This window comes from Podarcis muralis, chromosome 5 (genome assembly GCF_964188315.1).
Source record: "Podarcis muralis chromosome 5, rPodMur119.hap1.1, whole genome shotgun sequence".
NCBI lineage: Eukaryota > Metazoa > Chordata > Lepidosauria > Squamata > Lacertidae > Podarcis > Podarcis muralis.
In genome coordinates this window covers 63,722,982-63,748,688 of record NC_135659.1, presented here as the reverse complement: position 1 = coordinate 63,748,688, position 25,707 = coordinate 63,722,982, and positions in this window count along the sequence as shown.

Here is a 25,707-nt window from a genome sequence, read left to right as displayed (position 1 = left end):
GGCATAAATTTGAAATCTGTTAGGGAATTTTATAAACTGAACACATTTTCAGTTATGAATTTATGTATGCAAATTCAACATTTGCAGTGCATCTGCCCCTCAGTAACAAGTAATATATGTTATCAGAATATATGGTATTTCACACAATAGAGAGATGCAGGGCAAACCTAAGCTTGTTTACTCAAAAGTAAGTCAGATTGAGCTCAGTGGGGCTTACCTCTTAGTATGCATGCTTAACTTTATAGTCTTACAATACAACCCTATACACATACCTGGCAGTCTATTTGAACTCAATGGAGTTGAATAGACAAGTATAGGATTGCACTAATTGCGTCCAGGTTTCATAAACCACCAGTTTGGGCTAAAAACAATTTCATTGGGGATGTGTATACACTTTTTGTATTCCCTCACTCTACATTTTAAGAATGATATGTGATTTTTGCAAAATGAAACATTATTGCATGGCACATACATATTAGTGAGGGCTGGACCTTTTAGTTGATAAATTGGTTCAATTAATTGATTAAAAACATTATGATTTTGATTAAAGAGCTGTCCATAATTAATTTATATCGCTCAGGAGGGACTGTGTCTTCTAAGATTATGTCTGCTGAGACATACATCATCTAAAACAAGCCTATGCTTGCTCTCCTTTAAAAAAAACCCCCACCATAAATTGTATTGCATTTTTTCATAACAAAAAGCATATTTAACAGAAAACTCAAGTACAAGCCATTGTGTTCATGTTGCATGCACCTATTCCATTCTAATATTTTGTAGTGTTAACCTCAGGGTGAAAAAGCCCTCCAGAACTATGTAACCCATTCTATCAGTTACATAAGCTAAAAAGGGGGACCAAATTTGCCATATTATGGGAATCTAGCAAGTGCCATTTCCAGTGTTTGGCTATTTTCATACAAACTCCATGTCAGTATCATAAATAAGAAACTCTTGTGAAGGATTTTTATCTGCAGATCAAATATAGAAAACAGTTCAGTGATTGGGTGCATCTCAATCAAATTCTTCATTATATCTGTGACCAGTATCCAATATGTCTGAACTGAGGGACACTTGTACCATCAGTTTCCACATCCCCTCCACTCCACAGATGATAAGATGTTATAGATATACACTTGTGCAATGTACAATATACACTGATTCACTGAGGTCAAGTGACAGCAATGTACAAAAGGTCAGCACAGATTCCTATATCCCTGCTTATGGAATTCACTTTGCTCACTTGGTTCACGTTCCATCGCATCTCTCCTGTGGGATCTCAGTACCACTTTCAGATAATTCAGGTTGTATGCCCTCTTCCTTAAAAAAAACTATTAGCATATGCAAATTTGTGCAAATGTACTTGATTGATTAAGTCTCAGTATTAATCAAGTATTAGCATCTGGAGCAGGCTCAGTTGTTCCCATATCAACATTTTTACTTATGCAGCACCCTTCAACACCTTCCACTGAATTGCAGAGGTCATGGGCAAGGTCATCCAATGGATACACTTTCAGAATGAGTGAATGGTACTTCATTAGTCAGTGTACATGTTAGCATTTTTATTGCAGAGTCTCTGCAAGGAACGAAGCATGTCGATGCAAGCTACTTCAGGAGCCAGCATTTCCCTTCCCCATCTGCTTTTCCGTGGTGTGCCCATATTTGCACAACTGTCACCTCTATCTTCCCTGCATGTTTTCTCCATCTTCAAGCTTGTTCCTGTCATGTTTTGGGGGCTCTAAAAGTGGGCAGAGAGACATTTCATTCACTTCAAAGAGTGAATGTCAATTTCCTCTGTTTCGAAGGAATTGCTTTTCTGCTAATGATCAGACAAAAAGACAAATGGCACTACTTTGCAACTTTATGGTTTGCAAGACAACTTCCATCCTATATTTATTCATATTCTCCTATACATGTGTGCTTTGGATATGAACATGATCGTTTCTACAGTCACTTATACATATGCATGTACATGCACATTCACCCATACAATGATAATGGGCCAATATCCACACATCTGGTATAGGCTGTAAATAACAGCAATCCAAATCACCCTTATGCCAGGCTGTCAGGGGAGGGGGCTGGATTGGGCAACACCTCCATTCAGCACTGCTGGCTGAGCCCTCCTGCTGACACTTGCATGCCTCCATTGGCACCAACTTCCCCCTTCCACTAGCTGAACATGCAGGTGGAATGCTGTCAGGTTCTTTGCTGCCAGATGCACCTCTAAGGGGCGATCATTCCAGATTCAGGGCCCTACCATGGAAAAGGCCCTTCTTTGTGTCTCCACACCTGACTCCTGATGTTAAACAAGGCTTGAGCAGTTCAGTTGTAAACCTGATTCCATGCTCTTCTGCCCAGGTATGATGAAAATCTTTGCAGACTTGCTATCTGTTATCCATAGCAATGAATATGTGGGATTTATTTCAGGAGTGAAATATCATGCCTGTTAATGGTTCTTTAGTGCCATCAAATTCCTAACATTGATATATTACAATTTAACCTTCTTTATTATGCTTTGGCTGTCTTTACCTTTGCTCAAAGTTCTCCTGCTAGGATTACTCACATTTTCTGCTTCGTAGAAGCTACCAAACCTTTCCTCAGTTATCTCCACAGGCTATCCTTGACCTTTCACATCCAGAAAAAATTCTTGTCTTTACATTCAAGTCTTTCTGTGATCCTGCCCGGTCCTGTCCTTTTGGTTTTTGTTTCTCACTAAATCCATGTCTGAGACATTTGCTCTTGCCAACCCCCATCATCATTTGTGAAACCTCCTCCTCACTTGCTAAGAGAACATTCAGCTGCACGATACATGGATCTGTCTCCTCCTTCCTGCTCCACTTGTTCTATTTCCATATATCTGTTTCTTGCCTTAGATTTGTATACAACTACATATAAACACTTGGAACATAGGAAGCTGCCTTATACAAAGTTAGGCCATCGGTCCATCTAGTTCAGTTTCGACACTAGGGGTGGGGACCCTCTGGTCCAGGGGCCATATGTGGTCCTTCAAAACTCTCTTTCTGGCCTTTGTGACTGTCCCCAAGCAACACACACCGTCTAACCTGCTGCATCCCTCACCAATCCAACTTTGAACCCTCCCCAAGTGTTTTTACATCATCACAAGCAGACCTTTGCCACAAAACATGAAGCCTTCCAAAAGTTTTAGGACAAAGATGTGCAGCTTCTGAAGTTTGGGGGAAAGGGGAACTCCCTCTCATTCACAATGGAAAGTAAAGGGAGATTTCACCCATGCTAATTTCTAGGTATGCTTTAAAGGTAAGGTGTAGATCTTTTCTGTGATACTGGTTCTGTCTCTGAACATTGGGAAAGGAGACCTCCCTGAGTCTGCAGCTTAATTTGGTCTGCTGTTGTTTGCATTTTTAATATGTAACAACACACAAATCCCTGCATAGGATCAGCCTGCAAGGCTACATAAAGTCCTAAGCATAATGACTTGGAAGTAAGCCTCCTTGAAATCAATGAGTAAACAAAGTTAGCATTGGGCTGAAAGCTAGCTACTGAGCTCTGAGCTTGTTCCACTAATGAGATTGGCTGTTGTCCCCCTCTCTCTACGAAAATAATCATCCAGTTGCTTTCTCAGTCCTCTGCAAGCAGTTTGCATTCATTTAAGACAAGGAACTTGCCAAACCTTGAAACATGAGCAATAAAAGGGAAGGGTGAGGCACAAATTCCCTTGATAATCAATTTGCAGAAATTGAAAGCAGAGAATTAACTGCCATTTCCAAACCCAGACGTCTCTTCTTGTTTACAATCACCCACCTCTATAGACCTTAAGGTTTCCTTTTCTTTAACTGCCAGCCAGTCAGTGTCCCTCAGTCTCACTTACTATAAAGTAAAAGGGCTCTGAGATCTTTTGGGGAGGCCCTAGTTTTGCTGCCAATATCCTTTTATCTAGAATATTGCAGTCTAAGGAATAGAGGAGCACAGGTCCTTTCCAAACTATAACTGGATTAAAGTGCTCTGGCACAACAAACCTATTTGTAAAGAAAATGGACGTTTTGCCATAAGGGAAGTGGTGGGGCAACATAGTAGAAAGTGTACCATAAAACTCAATCAATAAGAAGTTGTATAATTTCTGTGCAAACAAATCAGGGTGAATACTCAAAAAACAGTGGATATTGTATAACCTCCGTATGAGCTTTGCTCAAACAAATCAAGACTGATGCTAAATAAACAGGCCTGCCCCACAAATATAGACTGCCCCCAAACAGCAACCCCTTCTCAGTTATTCTAGACACTTTCCCAAGAAAGAAGCGCCAGCTCTTGCCTCCGTTTGTTAATGTAACTTGGCTACAAACATCTTTTTAATAACAGCCCCATTAACCTCTTTGCTTGTCATGCAACTTGGAATGCTTTCAGCGCCACAAGTAGAATAAAGAAATCTGACACTCATTCTTTAAGCAATTAGACTTTGTAAGATCAACAGTGTGCATTTCATTAAGGAAATGGATCCATCAGCCTTGGGAGTGTCACATGAATATTTCTTCATAGTGGAAAATGCACATGTTTACAAACTGAGCCACTTGAAATAGTTTTACAAACAGCTGTTTAACTGTGTTAGCAAAATTACTAGCTGCATTCCTTATTCATTTTTTTAATGTAGCATTTAGTGTAAATTGATATTTTTCCCCAATTAACTTTCACAAAAGAGAAGCAAGTTACTTCTACCCATAAAGGATGCACTCAGGTCTCTGTCAGGGATCCCATCCCAAATGCTACCACAGAGGTGAGTAAGAAAGAAAGCTTTATTCAAGGCTCACAACAGTATAGGTTATGGTATAGATACAGATCACCTCAGACACAATGAGTCTGAAACAAGATATCATGGGTCCAAGGCCAGACAAAAGCTGTGAAGATGTTTCAAGAAATTGCCATGCCCCTCCTGCCAGCTTTTAAAGATGAGAAGTGGTGTGTTCATGAGTGAGACCCCCTCTCTCTCTGAGACATTTGCACTTGGAGACACACTCTTCCTTAATGGAGGTTCGACTGAGGAGGTGGCATAAAGTTGTTGGTGATGGGATACAGCTCTGCCCCTCTGACTGTCCATTCCACAGTGATGGGATGGAGGTCAGCCCCTCCAGCTGTCCAGCCTCCCCTCTTGGCTGGTCAACACCCTAACCCATTGCCAGGGAATCTATCCATTTCATGGATGGGGCAGGACAGAGAACCAGTGAAACTGCTTCTGCTTCCCCCAACCTCTAAAGGTGAAAGAGTTGGGGGGCATCCTTCATTTTGGGCTGCTTCCCACAGAGAGCATCCTCAACATCTTCCTCCTCTGCTTCCTCATCCGGCAGCAACTGCCATGACAGCCCCAAGCCAACTCAGATCATGGGGCTCACTCCAGTCTCAGATAAAAAAATATAAACTTCAGGCACTGTCTGGTCCTCACCATGGGATAGATGTGTTAAATAGTGGGTAGACATAGCAGACAACGCAGCGATTTCTCCAAAGCAGCTCTTTATTTGTAAGCTGGAACAGAACTGAACTGCAAACAGCTCAGCCGGCCTGCTTTTATAGGCAGCCAGCTGTCAACATTGTAGCAACAACAACCCAGGGTTTCCCACCTAAAGTAACTGACGTGGACCTGAGTGAAAACTATATACACGATACTCCTGGTGGCCAGGGTGAGAACTTCAATACATAACAAGATATATATTGCATTTTGTCACTTAAATGGTGCTTTGAACAAAGTGCTCAAACACTATCCTTATGGAGGGCAACATTTGGTTCTTGGAATTACAGTGTTGCGCTGATAGCTTTAGATACTCATGGGTTCGTAATCCCATCTTCTCATCCTTCCATTGAAACACGGGTCATATTTCTCCTATGATGCCCAGCCTTTGGAAACTTCCCCCCTCCTCACTCTCACCCCAGGTAGGGCAGTGCAGTCTTTGGCATCTTTTAAAGATTCATTTGTTCAATCAAGCTGACTTTGCTGACTTTTAATACCAGGCTTTTAGTGCTGATCATTTTTATTGATTTGTTTTCTGCAGTGGATTGTTGTTCCTGTAATTTGTATTTTAATGAATTGTAACTCTGGATCTTAATGTGTTGTCTTGATACCATTGGTACACCACCCAGAGATTATGATGATGAAAGACAGTACATAAATATTTGTAGTAGTAGTAGTTGTAGTAGTAGTAGTAGTAGTAATAATAATAATAATAATAATAATATGATATGTAGCATGAAATTAACCTCCAGATGGTTCATTTTTCTTGAGGATGATGATTGGCAATGACATCTTTCACATTAACATGATAAGTATCATGAATGCAGAAGCCAGAGCTTCTCAACCTACTGTAGCTGAAAAACTCATTTGTAAATGTACCTGACCTACTGGGACCAGAAAAACAATCACAGTGCTGTGGAAGACAGTTGAATTTGCAATATATTCACAGCATCCAGGGAAAGAGAGGAATTGGTGGAGAAAGGACAGGCATTCATGGCCCTTCCAGACTGTTGCTATTTCGGGGTGGGATTCAATCATATACTAGCAAATTCAGGTAGCACAATTAAGGCTGTTTTAGAACTCTTGCACAGACTTTTGTGACCAGGGAAGTGATGGGAAAATGCAGTGGAAAGCATGTGACAATGCTTGATGCAATGTCATCTAGCCTTCCTGCAAATAAATCAGGATGAATGTTCAGAAAATCGGCTGTCTGGATCTGACTTTAGTGTACAGAATTTATCTGGGGAATTATTTCATCACAGAGGAGCTATGTGTTTCAGGATCTTGGGGTGAAAGTTACTACAGAAGACTTGAGCGCTGCTGATACAGTTCTCTCCAAAAATTTCTCCATCCTCCCTTTGGTTCAACTGGTTTTTCTCTAGCCGACTGACTCATTTTTCTCTTTGGCTAGACACCATGTGGAAAGTTCCCTGGGTTATTTCCACTTGACTACACAACAGCAGCTGGCAACAGTGACAAAACTGCAGCTAGTTAGTTGTGGAAGGGCAGTTTTAATCTGTTCATTGCCCTCTTGATGAGCTCAGCCATTTGGTGTTTTGGGACATGCCCTTTAGGCTAAGAAGCATATTCCAAAAAATCACTTTCCCCCATCTCTCAATGAATTTCTGTTTCTCCTGATTACTGACTAGATCCTAGAAGAACTGAACATTTATGCAGTCATAGAATTAGGAAGGGGTAGAAAGTTCAAAACAACTTTGCAGGATAGTGTTCCTGTGGAAAACTGAAATATTTCATTGTTCCTAAAAAAAAAAATAAAGTTCACCACACTCAATTGTACTGTGAATGGCGCTGCCTTCCCCCGAAAGTTTTACTCCATTCATAATTAAAAATCAGTCTATATTTCAATTTTGTACCTGTATGATCAGCATTCATCCAAATGCTGTTGCTCATTGCTGGTGCATGCTCTGAAGTTGATGCTCTAATGGAAACTGTCTTATATTTGCTGAACTTGACATTACACTTTAATATGGAAATATATTTACAGAATAATGCCTTGTCTTCTGGGCAATCAGCCGGCTTGGGGGTGTCACATACTATATTTCACCAGGGATTTTGAGGGCAGCAAGGTGGAGTACGGATCAATTCTGCCTCATACTCATTGCTGATTTCTGCTACTAGGAAGGTTCCTTGGATTTTATAGGGAAGATTCTTGTGTATTTAATGGCTGCATGAAATTGTTTGTGCAAAGAGCAGGAAGAAAGGTGCTGAAATCCTTCTAGATCACTCATAGTATGAAGATTTGGTATAGGAACTGTGCTATCTTGCCAAATACTACAGTGTCTAGGCAGCATTGTGATAATGTGCAAAACAATGTAAGCCAACTCTTGAGGAAAGTGACCTTAATAATAATAATAATAATAATAATAATAATAATAATAATAATAATTAACTGATATACTGACATTGTCATAACAGATACACATGTTTACATGAATACAGACAGAAGGATACAGATAACTCTATTATGAGGATTTCTCTTTCACTTTGCACTCTTGTTCCTTCTCACTCAGCTGTTGCACCCCCTCCTTCTCATCCCCCATTATACTGTTGTGATGTCTCCTCTCAGACATAAGTACGGTACTTATCAAATTAATGAATTTTATGTATTTTTGTTAATCTGTGTATTTTAAAAAAATTTTAAAGCACACGACTTTTGGCTGCACGATATCTATTAATAAAGACAGGTAATTGTGTGATATTTTTAGAATGGATGAAAAATGTCAGAAAACACTCTTGCCTAGATTTCTGCAAGCATTTAGTGAATATTTAACCTTAACATTTGAACAGAACAATTCCATTAAATAGGATGGAACTACATGGAAGCTTTCCATAGCACCTTCATAGAACATACTGAAGTGTCCATTCAAATGGAACTGAATAGCCCAGAAGGAAATAATCACTTTCTCTAATCCCTTTGTTCTTCTTTTTTCCACTCCCTGCCTCTCACTTGTATCATAAATAGTGAAATTGCTTTAAAAATGCTCAGGATGTTTTATGACCTGGTCACTAGTGGTGCTTACACTGATGTGTTAAGTTGTACCTTGGATACTGTTGCTAGGTGGAAATGGAGCAGATAGCAATATGTCACCATGTTCCTTTGGCAGCACAATGACAGAGCATGTGTGGGAGAAACCAACTGTCTTGCTCTCACTATGTGTGGGTTGCAAAAACAAAAACTTTACACAAACTCTTCTTTTCCATTTTAATCTTTCACAGCTTTGCAAGTGCCACCTCCTCCATTTTTTTCCTGTTGAGTTGTTGTTGTTGTTGTTGTTGAGTTCCCCTAGACTTAATTTTTGGGGATGGAGAAAAATACTATGGAATATGAACAGTGCTTCAGCCTGGGCACAGATGAACTGCACTGTATTTATAAGAATGCTTTAATCCATGGAGAGAATTTGCAGTTCTCAAACCTTCCATAAAATATGCTATGGGAATAGGCAGCAGAGTTCTTACAAAGGAGGGGAGCTCAGTGGTAAAGCAGCTGCTCTGCATGCAGAAAACCCCCAGGTTTGATTCCAAGTAGATCCAGATAGGACTAGAGAAGACTCCTACCTGAAACCCCAGAAAGCCACTGTACTCAGTGTAAACAGCACTAAATGAACCAGCGGTAAGGTTTTTATGAACATATGAAGGATTAGTTAAATGGGTGCAAAGTGTGACTAAGGGACAGCTTGCCAAAGGCTTAAACAAGTATGATATACTTTATGGATTCACATTGTGATATCTGAGAAAGTAAGTTGTACTTACAGAGTACAACTACACAGGATGTACTCTAATATGATCTAATATTTAACACAGAGTAGACAACTGGAGAAGAATACTGGTTGCTAGAAGGCACAAGATAGGAGAGTACTGTTAAGCTTGGACCCTGCTGCTGGGCTTCCCAGAGGCATCTGGTTGGCCACTGTGAGAACAGGGTGTTGGACTAGATAGGTGACTGGCCTGCTGCAGTAGGTTCTTGCGTTGTTCTTATGAAGGTGCAAATGAAGGCAGGGCTAAACAGATTCCTTTCAAGGTGGTCTCTTTACTGAGCACAGCACTGTCTAGTTCCCCATTATGAAAGTTATTATTCATGACAAGGGTGCAGTTTCTTGGGATGTCATATATTCCATTTCCTATGCAGCTGACATTCAGTACACAGTACACACAACACCAGATACTCAGAAAAAAAATCATAAGAACAAAGTACAGTGGTACCTCGGGTTACAGACGCTTCAGGTTACAGACGCTTCAGGTTACAGACTCCGCTAACCCAGAAATAGTACCTCGGGTTAAGAACTTTGCTTCAGGATGAGAACAGAAATCGTGCAGCAGCGGCACAGCAGGAGGCCCCATTAGCTAAAGTGGTGCTTCAGGTTAAATTTCAGGTTAAGAACGGACCTCCAGAATGAATTAAGTACTTAACCCGAGGTACCACTGTATGGGATTTCAAGGGCAGCTGACAACATTTATGCCCAGTTTGTGACACATAGACACACACAGCTTCCTTTCTTGATACTATGTTGCACAACTCAGCCCATTTCAGGGCTTCTTTTCCTTGGTCCCCAACGCTGCTGCTATCCAGCTTCCAGATGGGTTGGAAGGAAACAAATAGTCTGGGTTTGAAAGAGAAAACAGGGAACAAATAGGGAGTTCTGATCCAGGGATGGGAACCTGTGGCCCTCCTGATGTTGTTGGACTTCAAGTCCCATTATTCTTCACCGTTGGCAGTGCTGTCTGGGGCTTATGGGAGTTGTAATCCAACAACATCCGGAAACCCACAGGTTCCCAACATTAAGAACCCAGCAAACAAGAGTGGCCAAATACAGGTCTTTCAGGACCCTGGACAGGTCATGAGGACAACTTCCAACACCTGCTTTGTTTAAACTGAATTCTTATACTCTCAGACCACTCTCAGACTTTGCCCCGAACAGAAAGAAGACAATCCTTAAATGGAGAGTCCTTTGACCCCACCATCACCACCCCCCACCTTCCCTGGCCCTCTGCTGACCATGCATTAGGAAGAACATATTTAAAGGGCAGAATTTTCTGCACACATAGAGTGTACCTATGATTAAGAACCATGGTTGCACAAGGAATGCCTGAATATGAAGCAAACACCCAAATAAGGTTATGAATTCTCAACATTTTACTAGGTGATGTCTGAAAACACCCCTCTTCATTTATCTAAGTTGTAATGGGGCATTTAAAAAAAATTAAAGTTGTAGTGCCTGCCAGGTTTCTCAAGATGATGATGATGATAGTTGCTATAGTTGTTATTTAAAAACATGTATTATTCTTTATGCCTCTCATAGGGAATAAAAAAGTTTTTTTCAAAAAACTATGAGGCCAAACAAGACACGTTAATTAAGTTCTAAGCAGTATACTCTCATAGAAACATGGTACAGTGACTTTATCATACGAGGTAGAGACACTCATCTCATGCTGAGCTTTTAGTGACAGCACTGGGAATCTACAGATTGAAGACAGAAAACTCCTAGCATTTCATATATATAGTGTTCTACAAAAATCCCAGCAATTAAAGACACAGATGGCACTTTCCCCAAAAGGTTCAAGAGAACATTGTTCAATTAAAACAAAATCTGGTATGTAGAAAGCATACATTAATCCATCTCCTGATAATATTGAATATATATATATATTTTAAAGAATTGCAGCAAATGTCTCTCTCTCTCATTGATCATATAACTCTGCTAGTATCACCCTTGAAATGGGCTGAATCTGAAACTTTGATAGACAATTTGAAATCAGGAAAAGCTCCAGGGCTAAATGGATTTTCATCCGAGTGGTACAAAGTACTGAAAAATAAATTTGGATCTTGCTACTTAAAGTTAAGAGCAAAGCTGAAAAAACTAATCAATTGCTTGATTCTATGCAGGAGGCACATATTTCTATTTGGTTTTAAAAGGATAAAAATCCTATGAACTGCTCAGGCTATAGACATATCTCTGTTGATAGTAAGATTCATGAGGCTGCTGTCTGAATACTTTTTGTGATTATCACTATGGGCTTGTGTGATGGGCAGGTCCCAGCCACCCTCTGGGTCCTGTGCCTTCTGGGGAAGAGAGACTGGCCACAGCACACTGTGTCCCTCTGCTGTGTCCCCTCAGCTGTGTCCCCCATTTGAGGTACTTGTTGCCACCAGATAAGAGATTGTTTGCCAGGTTGTTCCTTAAGCCTCCTTAGGTAGCTGCAGGTTAGGGCATTGAGGCGTGAGAGTGCTTACGTTAAGCTAAGACCATACTGTTTTATGAAACAATAAATTAGTTTACAGAGATGGAAATAAAATGGAATGTAAGACATGCAAACACTAGAAAGAATGAAAAATGAAATGCCCCAAAATGAGAAACACAAAATATTTCCTTTGGAGCAAAACAAACCAAAATTGGGCAAACACAATTCTCTATCCTTGGTCTATACAGACCCTAACTTACCTGGGTTCCTTACCTGCAAGTAAACCCTTTGTGCCTTGAAGTCCTCCTCACCATCTTCAAAACTTTGGTTGTCACACTTGTTGAAATTATTGATCTAACAGTTTCCAGAATGACAACTGGTAGTATAGATTCCCCCTGTCAATTATAGACCCCTCCTTTGGGTTTCAGGAAATCTGATGCTTTTAAATCTCCCACCTTCAAATGAGAGATGTGCAGTTCTGTATATCAGCAATGGTGCACACCTTTGTCTTGATGTTTAGAGCCTCAGGGCACTTGCAAGGACTTTCAAGTTATCTCTACATTCCCCCTACAGGTTGTGACAAGACATGCAAGCAAGACATACATTCCCATATAATACACAGACAGTTCAGGGTAGTAATGTCCCATACATCTGCAGTTTGTCTGAAAGTAATGCTGAACCATGGCATGCGATTGGGGGGAAATGAGAACGGCCCAGAATAATTGGTAGATGTTACTTTAATGGGAGCTAATGATTAAGAAATAGCCTCTCCCAATTAAAATGCTTCAGAGGTATCTCCAGCTATCAGAACTTGAAGATGACACACGCATCCCTCAAGCTAACTGGAGATGGATGATGTAAACTCTGTTGATTGGCATCCGTTTGTCTTTGGAGACAATGGAGGAATGTGCCTTTGGGGGTGAAGTCAAAACTGTTGGGAGGCTACAGCGCATGCTGTGGCTGTAGAAACCAATACAGGAGAGACATGTTTTGTTGCAGCTGGGGCAGATGAAGACATCCGGTTGTGCTGCTGCAGATGCACCATGGTATTTCTTGTCTCTGCACTCCTCCCTGCAGTCATTTCTCCTCTGATCTCTGCTAGGCATGCATAATCTATCTGTCTCCAAGCACTGTGGTTTTCTGCAAGGGATTCCAGCACAGCAGAGTTAATGTTGCCAGCCTTCGTGTCACATTTGCAGACATCTTTGTAACACAGTGTTCGACTGTCAATTGGCCTAGTGCCAGAAGCCAGCTCCTCATAGAGCATGTCCTTGGGGATTTGGCCATTATCCATTATGTGGACATGACCAAACCAGTGTAGATGTCGCTGAGACAGGAATGTGAACATGCTGGGAATGTGGGCTTGGGACAGCATATATTTGTTCGAGACTGTCCTGCCATGTGATAGAAATACTGCATATATGAAGGAAATACCATTTTGGGACAGAGAAACACAGAAGGAAGAGAGCGCTGTAACTTAAAGGCATAGCACCTGAAGAGTGAACACCTTTCTCTCTGGGGATATGGTGGGAAGTATCATATAGCCTGCTTGGTAGGTCTTTGGAATGGAGAAGAATTTTGTTCTTTCCACATTTTTAAGTGAACCAACCTAATCTGCACCTTCTGGACTAATGCACAGACCAGAATGTAATTCTCCTTTGGATTTTGCGCTTCTCTGAGTTTTGCAATACACTTCTCAGCTCTGAAAACACACCAAAATTTATTTAAAATGTATATTTTAGGAGAAAATACATTTAGAAATTCCTACATTGAGAAAAAAATACACAATGAAGTACATATTTTGTGATTATACACACACACATATATGCATGTATCTAAATATAAAATGTCATACAGATTTTTTAAAAGAAAACAACAAAAATTAATGCAGAAACAGGATGAGACTGGCATAACCATGTATACATTCAAAACTGACAGCGACTAGAAATAGCATGCTGCTTGCCTTCTATTTATTTTTAAATAAATCAAATATTACAAAAGTACCACAAGTCTCCAGTACTCCCACCTCCCAAAAAACTTCAGAGCTCTGGAACTTGCACACACCCAGGAAAGCAGACAGCACATAACAAGACCAACATGACTTTATCAAAATCTGCCTTTTTTTAAGGGGGGGAGGGTTATCAGAAGACTGGGTTGTGGACAGGGTTCTGTCATCTTGGGAATTTAGCTGGGATACTGTCTACAGCTGAAATACAGAGAATACCTGCTTTTAGCTATATGTTCAAAAGACATGGGAAGGTTTTATATAGTGCCTTGGCAAAATATGTTTTCTCAGGGCAAATTGTTAAACCAGCAATTGTATTATGTAAAAACATATTGGATAGCTTAAGTGACTATATTGAGAGCAGCTACAGTTCAGTGGAATGGATCCAGGAGTCTTGGCTATTACACATTCATAAAGAAAAGTTGCAATTAAATCTATTACATCTACTTCAATAGATTTATATCCACAACTCATTCAAGAAAGTATTATTTTGTAAGTATGGCAAGTTCTAATTAATTTTTGAAATTGGATTAGTAACACAAAATAATTTTTAGCACTGTGAGAGGTCACCAGCAATTTTAGTACACATTATAGAATGGCCCACTGCTTGTGGGAAGATGTAGATCAGGCATAGGCAAACTCGGCCCTCCAGATGTTTTTGGCCTACAACTCCCATCATCCCTGACCACTGGTCCTGTTAGCTAGGGATGATAGGAGTTGTAGGCCAAAAACATCTGGTAGGCCGAGTCTGCCTATGCCTGATGTAGATATTAACATGATCCTATTTTATGTTTCTCATTTCTTATTCTAGATTATTTTCCTAATGCTCAATAGTAACTATGGTTACTATTGACAGCTGTTCTGGTAGCCGATGGTAGAAAATCTTTCTACTTTCCTTATGTGGATCAATAACTTAAAGACCTACTAGATTCGGTCAATTAAGCAAAAGTTGCTTACAACAGAGAAAATTATCCAAAGAAGTTTGATCTAATTTGGAAACTATTATGGAGCTTTATAGAGATTGAAATATCTGGATGGTTTTGGAGGCATCAGATACCTGTGACTTTACTCTCCATTACTTTATTTAAACATGTTCACATCTAAAAATGGAGAAAGACAAACTATCGCGAGATGCTTTTAATAGGGCAAAACTAAGGCTGCAATCTTATTTACACTTCCCTGGGAGTAAGTCCCACTGAACTCACTGGAACTTACTTCTGGGTAGATTGCTCTGTAAATCATTTATGGTTTGTGGGTGTGGGTGTGTGGGTGTAATGAAGCAACAGAGTACTCATTAAAAGCCTGTGTGGCCATATCTGTCTGACAGAGGCAAATTGTAAATGTGGTGTAAGTTGTCCAGTTGTTGTTGTTGTTTTTACACCCTGTCCATCTGACTGGGTTTTCCCAGCCACTCTGGGCAGGTTCCAACAGAATATAAAAACACAGTGAGACATCAAACATTAAAAACTTCCCTTCACAGGGCTGCCTTCAGATGTCTTCTGAAAGTTGTATAGTTGTTAATCGGTTTGACGTCTGATGGGAGGGCATTCCACAGGGAGCATGCCACCACCGAGAAAGCCCTCTGCCTGGTTCCCTGTAACTTCACTTCCCACAGTGAGGGAACTGCCAGAAGGTCCTCAGAGCTATATCTCAGTGCCTGGGTTGAATGATGTTGGTGGAGACGCTCCTTCAGGTATACTGGGCCGAGGCCCAAGTTTGAGAACCTACAGCCCTCCAGGTGTCACAGGAATACAATTCCCATCATCACTGTTGCTGGACTGCAACTACCATCATCCCTGAATACATGTTTGAGTACAACAACATCTGGAGGGCTGCAGGTTCTCTACCTCTGTACTAGTAAAGGTAAAGGGACCCCTGACCATTAGGTCCAGTCGTGACCGACTCTGGGGTTGCGGCACTCATCTCACTTTATTGGCCCAGGGAGCTGGCGTACAGCTTCCGGGTCATGTGGCCAGCATGACTAAGCCACTTCTGGCAAAACAGAGCAGCACACAGAAACGCCATTTACCATTTAAACTGCTAGGTGGGCAGGAGCAGGGACCGAGCAACGGGAGCTCACCCCGTTGAGGAGATTCGAACCGCCAACATTCTGATCAGCAAGTCCTAGGCTCTGTAGTTTAACCCACAGTGCCACCCGCGTCCCATCTACCTCTGTACTAAGCAGCAGATAACTCAGGCACAAGTAGCAATTTGCTGTGCTGTCACTGTGTAGAATTGCACACTATTCAGATACCAGCATCTTTACAGCCAAGTACTTTGATGCTTTGAGAAAATTCTGGCCACTGTTCTTTTACAAATCTGAAATATAGTTAATCAGGAGTAAAGGAATATGGTCCTGGGCTTTAGTTTTTTCACACAGATCCCTATCTACTATAGGATCAGATGATGCAGGTGGGGAGAGAGATTTCTGAATGTGCAAGCTTACTCTCCAGGGTGCTTCAGCTGATGAGGAGTCTGTAAAGAAAATCAACTTTGGAAATCATTGAGAGAGAGAGAAATCCTTTTTTCCCCCTGTGCTGCCTGCCAGGTGATTGATCTGGTCCATTCGGAGCATCAGATCATAGCATTCTGTAATATAATTTTGCTTATGTGATCTGTCTTTGTATGTGATCAATATGATAAATACTATTTAAAAAATATATATTGCAAGGCAAAGTGTGTTATTTCTCACTAAAGCAGGCAGCCAAAGGGGCATGCTCTGCCCCCGTGCTATGTGTCTCATGAAGCAGAAAAGCAATTCAGTCAGACTACAGGGCTACAGACAAAGTGGTATATTCTTGGCAATAAATGCAAATGATTTGAATTCATTTCCCTGCTAAGAGAGAGAGAGAAATTAAAGCTAAAGATATTGCAGATCAAGGATTTCAACTTTAAGCTGGCACAAAATTATCATAAAGGAAAACAAGTGACTAAAGAGGGGGGAAGAGGGGGAGATGCCTCTGAAATATTCTGTGCTAATGAACAGACCCCTGCTCTGGGTTTGAAGTACCTCTCTGCTCTGCAGCTCCCCTCCCCCCACCCCCCACCATGCACAATAGCATGAGGCCTTTGCTGCAATCAGTCGGCTAAGAACAGCTTGTAAATATTTGGATGCTCATTGGCCCATGAGGATAAATCGTCCTCCCTTAACATCAAAGAGTTCCTTTGCTAGTGCCTTTGTTAGGTAACAAATGGCTGCAGTTTCTGAAGCACATTCAGATTTCTTTTAATGAGTTGTGACATTTTTCTTAGCCTTTTTCCCCCCAGAAGGAAAGTGAAGTGGTCCATGCTTGATTATTAATCATGATGAAACAAAGAATAATAATGCTGATTTCTTTCATTCTGCTTGCAAAGACCAGAAATAGACAGAAGTTCGCCAGTGCAAAGATAAATGGATTCTCTTATATAACAATTACCGGAGTGTTCTTCTGTATACCAAGAAAGAACACAAGAGCCACTTTGCCACAGCATCCAAACACTTCATTTATCTACAGTGCAGTTGAGCTGTGTCACTACCCTTGTTGAACTGAAATGTTGTGCAACTGTTGTCACAATTACTTTGTTTTCTCTTTTTCCTGGTTGGATGTCAAACAACAATGAGTACACTGGGATTTTTGAGGAGGCCCAGCCCCACCGTGAAGGAACTGTAGAGCACTCGACAGAGTTTTGACCATGCTCAAAATTGGAATCCATAATTGAGCTGTGTCCTTCAAATTTCAGCTGTTCAGTTGTGGCATCCTTGGGTAGTCATGTGTGGTGATGGAGTGTACCAAAGGCACAGTGCAAGCCAGGATCAAAGAAGGTGAATTGGGGGTGGGAAATGAACCAGGGATCCTGTTGAAGGCATACAGCCCATTTCCCCAGTTCAGGAAAGCTTTGAACTAGTGCCTGGCACTCTTAAAGCAGTGATTTCAGCAATGGAACAGCTTAGATTATTCTGAGAAGCACATGCCAGTTAATATCTGTTGGTGCCTGCTTGCCTCCTCCAACCTGGCCCCTTCCATTGTCCTCTCACTCAGAGCAATGAAGCCTCAGTGGGGTGCCATGGCCCTGCTGAGCATGGCCAGGAGCCGGCCGTATTGCAAGACCATGGGGCAACCAGAGGGCATCAAGTTGGAACAGGAAATGGACCGTCCTTTTATGCACTGGAGCACTATTCCTACCAAGCACTTCCAGCCCAGCCTGCCCAGATTGCGTATTCCAAAACTGGAAGATACTATCAATAGATATTTAGCTGCTCAGAAGCCACTATTGAATGAAGAAGTCAGAAATACTGAAAAAAACTTGCTAGAAAGTTTGAAACAGGATAAGGGAAGTTCATACATCCTGCTCTTCCGGAACATGATAGAATGAATAAACATCCAAGCTGTTTATCAGGCCAAGGATTTGATCACCACTGACTTACCCTGAAGTACCTTGTCCAGCGCAGAGGTGGATGTATTCCTAATCAAACCTACAAGAACATAAACCATATTATAGTAGTACATTAGGCAGTGTAGCAGTTATTCATGGTGGGTTTGGACGAGTGGTGCTAGATGGTTTTGGAGTTGGATACAATGTGATGATTGGATGGGAAGTACAGTGGTACCTCAGGTTAAGAACTTAATTCGTTCTGGAGGTCCGTTCTTAACTGTTCTTAACCTGAAGCACCACTTTAGCTAATGGGGCCTCCCGCTGCCGCCGCACCGCTGCTGCACAATTTCTGTTCTCATCCTGAAGCAAAGTTCTTAACCCGAGGTACTATTTCTGGGTTAGGAGTCTGTAACCTGAAGCGTCGGTAACCTGAAGTGTATGTAACCCGAGGTACCACTGTAATATAACTAGATCTTTAGAAAAAGACCTAGAAGAATTTATAAAATGCCTTGAGTATACCTTAAATGATATATCTGACATCTTAGAATGATGAAGTCTTAAATTAATAGTATCAGACTTCCCATTATTTTGAGCTAGCAAAATAATGACACAAAATAAACATTTTAATATTGTGTGGACTACCAGGAAAATCAAGTTAGAAAAGGAACTTTTCTTGGACCATAGCTGTCAACTTTCCCCTTTTTTAAAGGGAAATTCTCTTATTCCGAATAGGATTCCTCGCAAGAAAAGAGAAAAGTTGACAGCTATGTCTTGGACACTGTAGAAAGCCCAGCAATTCAGACAAAAAGTTAAAGCATTTCTAGGTGAATGACAATATACTAATACTCTATTTTTTTGTTACTGTATATTATTGCTGTATATATATTCCTGTATATTATTGCTATTATTGATTTTATAATATATAAAATCAACAATAATATAATATTTTCCTAGTTTTTTATCTCTTCTGTTCCTGTTCCTGTGGCTGTGTGTGTGTGTGTGTATGTGTGTGTGTGTAGGCCAAGAACTGGAGATTGAGCTTCAACCCACTAAGCTACGAATCCCACAAATTAAGGGAAACTTAAATTAAGGGGGAATTAATGGAGGTTAGCTTACACCAATACACTGCACTTGCTTTTCTTCTTATGAAGCAATTTTAGCCACAACATAGCATTATTTATACACCTTGGAATTTGAGGAGCTGGTAACCCAAGAATTTCCTGCACTAAAATTGTTCAGAGATTTGAAAGTATTGGCAGGCAACTCTTTGGTTTCCCCTGTTGCCAGTCCAAATTTGTTCTTCCCGGTCCAGATAACATCAAAAGGCATGCAACAACAACAGAAAATCTCCAAATATTTGTAATTAAAAGCAGTCCTCTCTCTTCATCAGGGCCAGTGTTGCTAGCTCATTGGGTGCCAGAGCCAGCTAATATTTGCCAAGGAAAATATTCTTGCTAAAACCTTATTCCTTATCTAAATACTGAGATGGTCTGGAAATGGAACTTGGCAGAAACCCACAAATTTTACTCATAGGATTTAATCATGTGTGCATGGCGGCGGGGGGGGGGGGGGGAGGTAAGTGCCTAACTTTGATCCAGTTGGTTTTTTTAAAAAAATGATTGAAATAGGTGGGTAGGCTGATTAGCCAAATGCCCTGCAGGTCACACAGCTTGAGAGGCACATGGAATGTTGCACAGTGCCAATCACTGTAACACAGTAAACACACTTTTCTCTTCCTTTATTTTTAAACCTGTGTGCTCTTTTACCAATCTGTACACTGGGCGCCAAATTACTGACAGGTGACTCTACCTAATTCATGTTTCCTTGTCCTCCTTTTCTGAATTTCCACTACAGTTCTCCAACCAAGCAATGTGGGCAAAAATCAACATATTAGTAAAGAAATAGCATACAAAATGCATTATTTTAGGTAAAATTGCTTGCAAAAATATGTATTTGGGGGCTAATGAATTTTTGCAAGGGTTTCTTTAAATAAAATAAAATAAATTGTAACCTGATGTGGATAGGTGGAAAACTGAACTGCAAATTGGAAAAATGAGAGAAACTGAAACTGACAGATTCACCTATCCCTACCGACAGGTTTGATTAGTGTTTATTATATCAAGCATCACTTTGCACCAAGAATTGCCCCACTGTCATGAAGATCATGATCATTACAGAATGGAAAGAGCAAGGCAGCAGTGATCAGCTATGACCTGGAAAGCCTGAAGCTAAAAATCTCAGCTATAGCTCTAAGCAGCCATAACTGAGGCTGTGGGAAAATACATACTCAGCCAGAGGCCTTTTGAAACTTTTTAATGCTGCCAGTCATCTGACTGTAAATGGAAGAGGTGCAATAAAAACTTTCAGTACTGTCTAATATTTCACACTCAGTCTAAACATTTCAACCAGCAAAGATAAAAGATCTACATATTTCTTTTAATTAATGTAACTGCCTTTGCTGCCATGTGAGTTTCTCACAGCATTTAATGCAATTATTGCACAAGCTTTTAATGTAAGAATAATTCTCTTTCTATGGGGGAAAGTATATGTGGTTTGTTTTAGCTCAGACAAGCTAATTTTGTTGGAGCAAAGACAAAATTAATGGGTTTCAGCCAGTGGTGGCTTTGCACTAGTGGAAATCATTCTGCTCATACACGGCAGGTCACCCAGTTTTGCCAACCCTTAGTATTGCACGCATGCACACGTGCGCGCACACACACACAATATCTGCTTCTGAGACTCTGAAGGAATATAGGATATGGTGCAAATGGGGTGTCAGGGGGTTGCTCGAGAGCAATCAGGCAAATGCCTCCCTGGTCTGTTGTAAAGCCTTGTTATTGGTGCCAAAAAAAAACCTTCACCATGCAGAGCGCCACTGTTCCGTGGCTCGCTCATTCACTGGCAGAATCTTAGAGTGGGCGGTCCTTAAACCTTCCCCAGCAGAGTAGTTTCTTGACCCCCAGTCTGCGCTTCCCCTCTCTGCACGGAAGCCTACTGCGCAAGGAGGGCGTGGGTAACGGAGGACCTCTCTCCTCCCCTCTTTGCTCAGGCAAGGTGTCCTGGCACCGCCTCGCCTCCTCCGAGCTGTGGAACTCCTCTCCACTGGAGGCGTGGTTACTCTCCTCTGCTGAGGAGGTGCTGCATCCAACGATCTTTGGGGGCTCTCTGTAATCCATCCGGCTTTTACCCTCTTGCCCCTGAGCCAATGGCAGTTCCCTGACATGGGGGGATCACAATATGCAAGAAGAAGCATTTTCCACCAGTGCAAATCCATCATTGGATACAACCCAATGATTTTTGCTTGAATTCCAAACAAGTTCTCTGATCGTGTTTGGAACTCTGTCCAGGAGACTTGGCCAAATGCAGCTGTTTTAATTCAGTCAACGCTTAACCTGACACCCCCTCCTCTGTTTTCCTTAACTCTGTCTCTGAATTTGAACCTTGTGCTTTGTTCATTTAAATTGTGGAAGCTGCCTGCCCAGTCTTTCTCTCTCATCATCCTTTCCTACTTCTAGATCTTTTGCTTTAAATTGTTTTGCTGCTTTTGATGTTTTAGTTTCCTTTCTGCTGCATTCCTCTGGGGTTTTTTTCTCTTTGTGCTAAAAGTAAACCTAGAATTTGTTTAAATATTATCATTCCAGGAGCTCCAGATCCTGGTCCAAAATTTCATTCCAAAATATACTATGCTCCTGATAAATCTGCTGTGCATTTACCCTAAGAACATATCTCCATTGCAGATTAAATTTCTCCTGTGATTTTGATTGCATGACTTAGTGTACCAGTTCAATTGCTCCCCATTAGAGAAACATCTTACATTTTCACACATTTACTAAGCCTGGAACATCTAGATTATCCTTCAGGATATATGGATGCAGGCTTGATTTCTGTTATGCTCACAAGTGCTTCCCACTTTGAAGAAACCCTGCCTAGTCCGTTTATGATAGACACCTTTTTATTATTTCTCATAACTAAGACTGTAAAACATATGAAGTTCTATTGCTCACCCACCTCCCACCAGACTGAAGACACAAGACATTTAGGGATAGACCAGCCAAATGGCTGATCTGTGTCTTTCATCACCGACTCACCAAGAATGAGCAAGGGAAGGCCATAGAGGACAAGGGCTGTAGCTCGGCGGTGAACTTCGGATTTGCTTGCCTAAGGTCCCAGATTAAATCCCTATCATCTCCAAGTAGAGCTGGTAGAGAAATCCCTGTCTTAGAGAGCTCCTGTCAGTCAGTGTATGGAGCTAGATTAGACCAAAGGTCTGATTCAGTATAAGGCAGCTCTCAATATTTGTACCATAATGCTTTCTTCTAAGCTGCTTTGTGCATCTTCAGACAGAGTAGGGTAAAGAAGAAGAAAATCTGCTTCCAGGGGAACAATTGAAATTGGGAGTAGTAGGGGAGACCTAACCCTTTCGTCATCCATTATTTTCCCACTCCAGATTACCTCCAGAGGATTTCCCTTCCCCTTCCAGACTCCTGTGTTCTATTTGGGCAAATATGCATTGAAACCCTGTGGAAGGCAGAAACATTGAAGTAGATACGGAGTTAGGGAAAAGCTAACCTGCTTTTCTCCCCTCCTCCCCTCTTTTCTGATACCAAGCACTCTTCCAGTTGTGGTTGTCTTTCCTGTTTAAAAGGGGCCACTGGGGCAATATTACATGCATCTGCATGTAACATCTAGATTTACTCTTTCAGTTCAGATCAACATCACAGATGCCTTAAACTGACATGGTAAATAACCAGTGCAGATGAGCACGAAGTCATTTGTTTTCAGTAGCTTCTATGGCAGAGATTGCAGTTGCACATCCTGTTTTCTAATGAACAGGAATATAGCTAAACAGAAAGCTGCAGAACGTGGTCAGTCAGTTTCCTTAGATGACATCAAGTCTAAAGACGGTTGATTATCCCCAGATAGCATCACCAAAATGATTTGTAAGTGTTCTCTAAACTTTAGAGAATTGATTTATTTATGAAAATGTTTGGCTAAAAGAATTGTGTCGTGTCTGTTTTTTTGCTTGGAAACATTTGAAAGCCAAGACATTTATTGTGATTTGCTTTTGTTACCAAATGCCAAAATGTTTGACTTTTCAGAAACAAGTATGTTAGGTCTTAGGGCAGAAGAGGAGACTGTAAATTACACGGCAAGCAGCAGTCCCATTCCTTCTGCAATATGACACTATGTGACATGATGGCATCAGTTTCCAGAGAAATAACTAATGAAGTATTAGTCTTTTGCAACAAAACTAAACAAAACGCTTGTGACATTTTAAAAGATTTGCTTGTAAGCTATTATTCACTTCTTCTTAGACTTTTCTTACTTACCTAATTTTTGTATAGGTAAATAAACATAACCCAGCAGCTGCATGTGGAGGAGCAGAGACGCGAACCCAGTTCACCAGATTACGAGTATACCGCTCTTAACCACTACACCACACTGGCTCAGGAAAGGTGCTTCAGTCAGATTTTTAGAGTGCTGTCAAGTTTAAAGTCTTTTGAACATCTTAGGTGATCAAGTAGAGCAGGGCAACCATATCTTGCCCTCCAGATCTTTTGGACTGCAAATCCAACCATCCCTTACCATTAACCATGGTGGCTAGGGCAGATGGGAGATGTAGTTCACAGCATCTGTAGGGCACCATGTTGGCTATTCCTAAAGTATTCCACATGTGGTGTGGCTGTGGGCTTGTGGACAGATAGATTTCCAGCTGTGGATAACATTTCATGCCTTTAATGTAGTGAATCACAACTCAAGAAAATCTTTGCTACCATTTAATTATTAACCTTTACAATCTCACAAGACTCTCTCCTTTTCATAACATCATCACACTCCATGTTTCTCTGTACCTTCTCCACCAGGCAACTAGAAAGGTCAGGGACAGCCCAAGTCCATTGTGCTGTTATAGGGATGGTTACTGGTAGGTTCCTGCTGAACCCTTCCTTCACCTCCAGTCTTGGAGCTGACCCTGTTAGCAGAAGAAGCTGCTGTCCTCTTTCATGAGTACTGTCTCTGAAGTGCTTATTTCACTGCTGGAGTGGAATATTAATGTGAACAATTATTTGTACGTATGACCCCACTCTAAGAATGTATGACTCCAAATAAACACCATCTTTGTTCAGGAGCTGATTCAGAGTCTTTTGAAACAAAAGGGATAGAAGCTGCAAATTCACCACTTCTACCTCAAGACCTGCAGTGGCAATGAGCAAAGCAGCAGCATTACTTTTGGAAAGAGCATTTTGAACCAGAAAGGAAGACCAAAAAGAGAAATGCTCAGATCCCCAAGCCTGCTTTTAAAATGCCCTTTTATTTCATTATAATTTTTCTTGGTGCTTTGCAAGGGGGGGAAAAGTGAAAAGACCAGCTGTATGGCCAGAGCTCCATAGGGACCATTTTCCCCGCACTACATTGCTATTACGTTTTTCCTCTAGACCCCCAGAAAGAGCAATGTTTAATTGGTGTCCTGGTGAAATAAAATATTTCAAATGGCTGAATTTTCCATCCTTTGCTGCAGAACTAATCCCCCCAATATCCAGGGGCCCCTCACTGAGTATTCAACTAAAGAAAGGAATCGGCAGTGAGCTCTCCTTAATACATCTGGCCACAATGCTCAAACTCCCTAGGTACCTTTATCGTACAATAACCCAATACATCAATTAAACCCAACAGACCTTTCTTCAATAATCACCACCTCGCACAATAAATCTCTTTCAGTGATCATTTCTTTTCTACTCACAGCAGACCCTTTTGCATATGGGATGTCTTAGTGGACGTCTCTCTCCTTTTTTTAATGTTAGCTTGGTGGCAGGGGTAAAGTGAGAAATAATAATTCAATCGCCTAAGCTGGAATGTGGTATCTGTTTTTGATGTTTTCTACTTCAGCTGCCCACTACCACATATGCACACCAAATCAAAGGGCAGCTTTTAGAAAGCAGGTGCCTAATAGAAATGATGGGTTCAGGTTATATTATAATTTGAAATAATGTGCTTTTCCAGCAGAAATCCATACCCTTAAGCTTCTGGACACAACCCACCTGCACATTTCCCTAATATTCTGCTGTGTCCTTATGCAGCTCCTGTTCATTTAAATCAGAAAGAAAACTCAGGTGGATTGTGCCTTTTATTAGAATTTGTGCAGCAAAAGTTAAAAACAGAGAGATTCTCCTTCAGGTTTTTAAAGCATGTATTTATGGCTATTAAATATCCACCCAATAGGCTGTAGAATGTTAAGCCAACAGGAGATATACCTAATATTTGAGAACTGAATTTTTCTTTTCTTTTTAAAAATATTTTTAATATTAACAACAAAATCTAACAATATGCCAAAACAAGAAAGAAAGAATTCCAAACCTTACAGATTAAAACACGAAACTAAGAATGAAAGAAAAGAAAAGAAAAGAAACAAGAAAAAAGACAAAGAAAAAAGAAGAAAAACAGACATTTTCCCAACACCATATTCATCGTTACATAACCAAAGTTGATAAAACAAAGAGTTCCACTGATCTCACAACACTTCATTTCAGTGTCGTTATATCTTTCTGTATTTCCTTATTATCTCAATCCTAATGTGTGTGTATATAAATATTCCTTCCCCTTTCTATTCACGAGAACTGACTTTTTCTGGAGAATGAGTCTTGCTACCTTAGTTTTATTTTCATTTGCACCCCATGCTTCT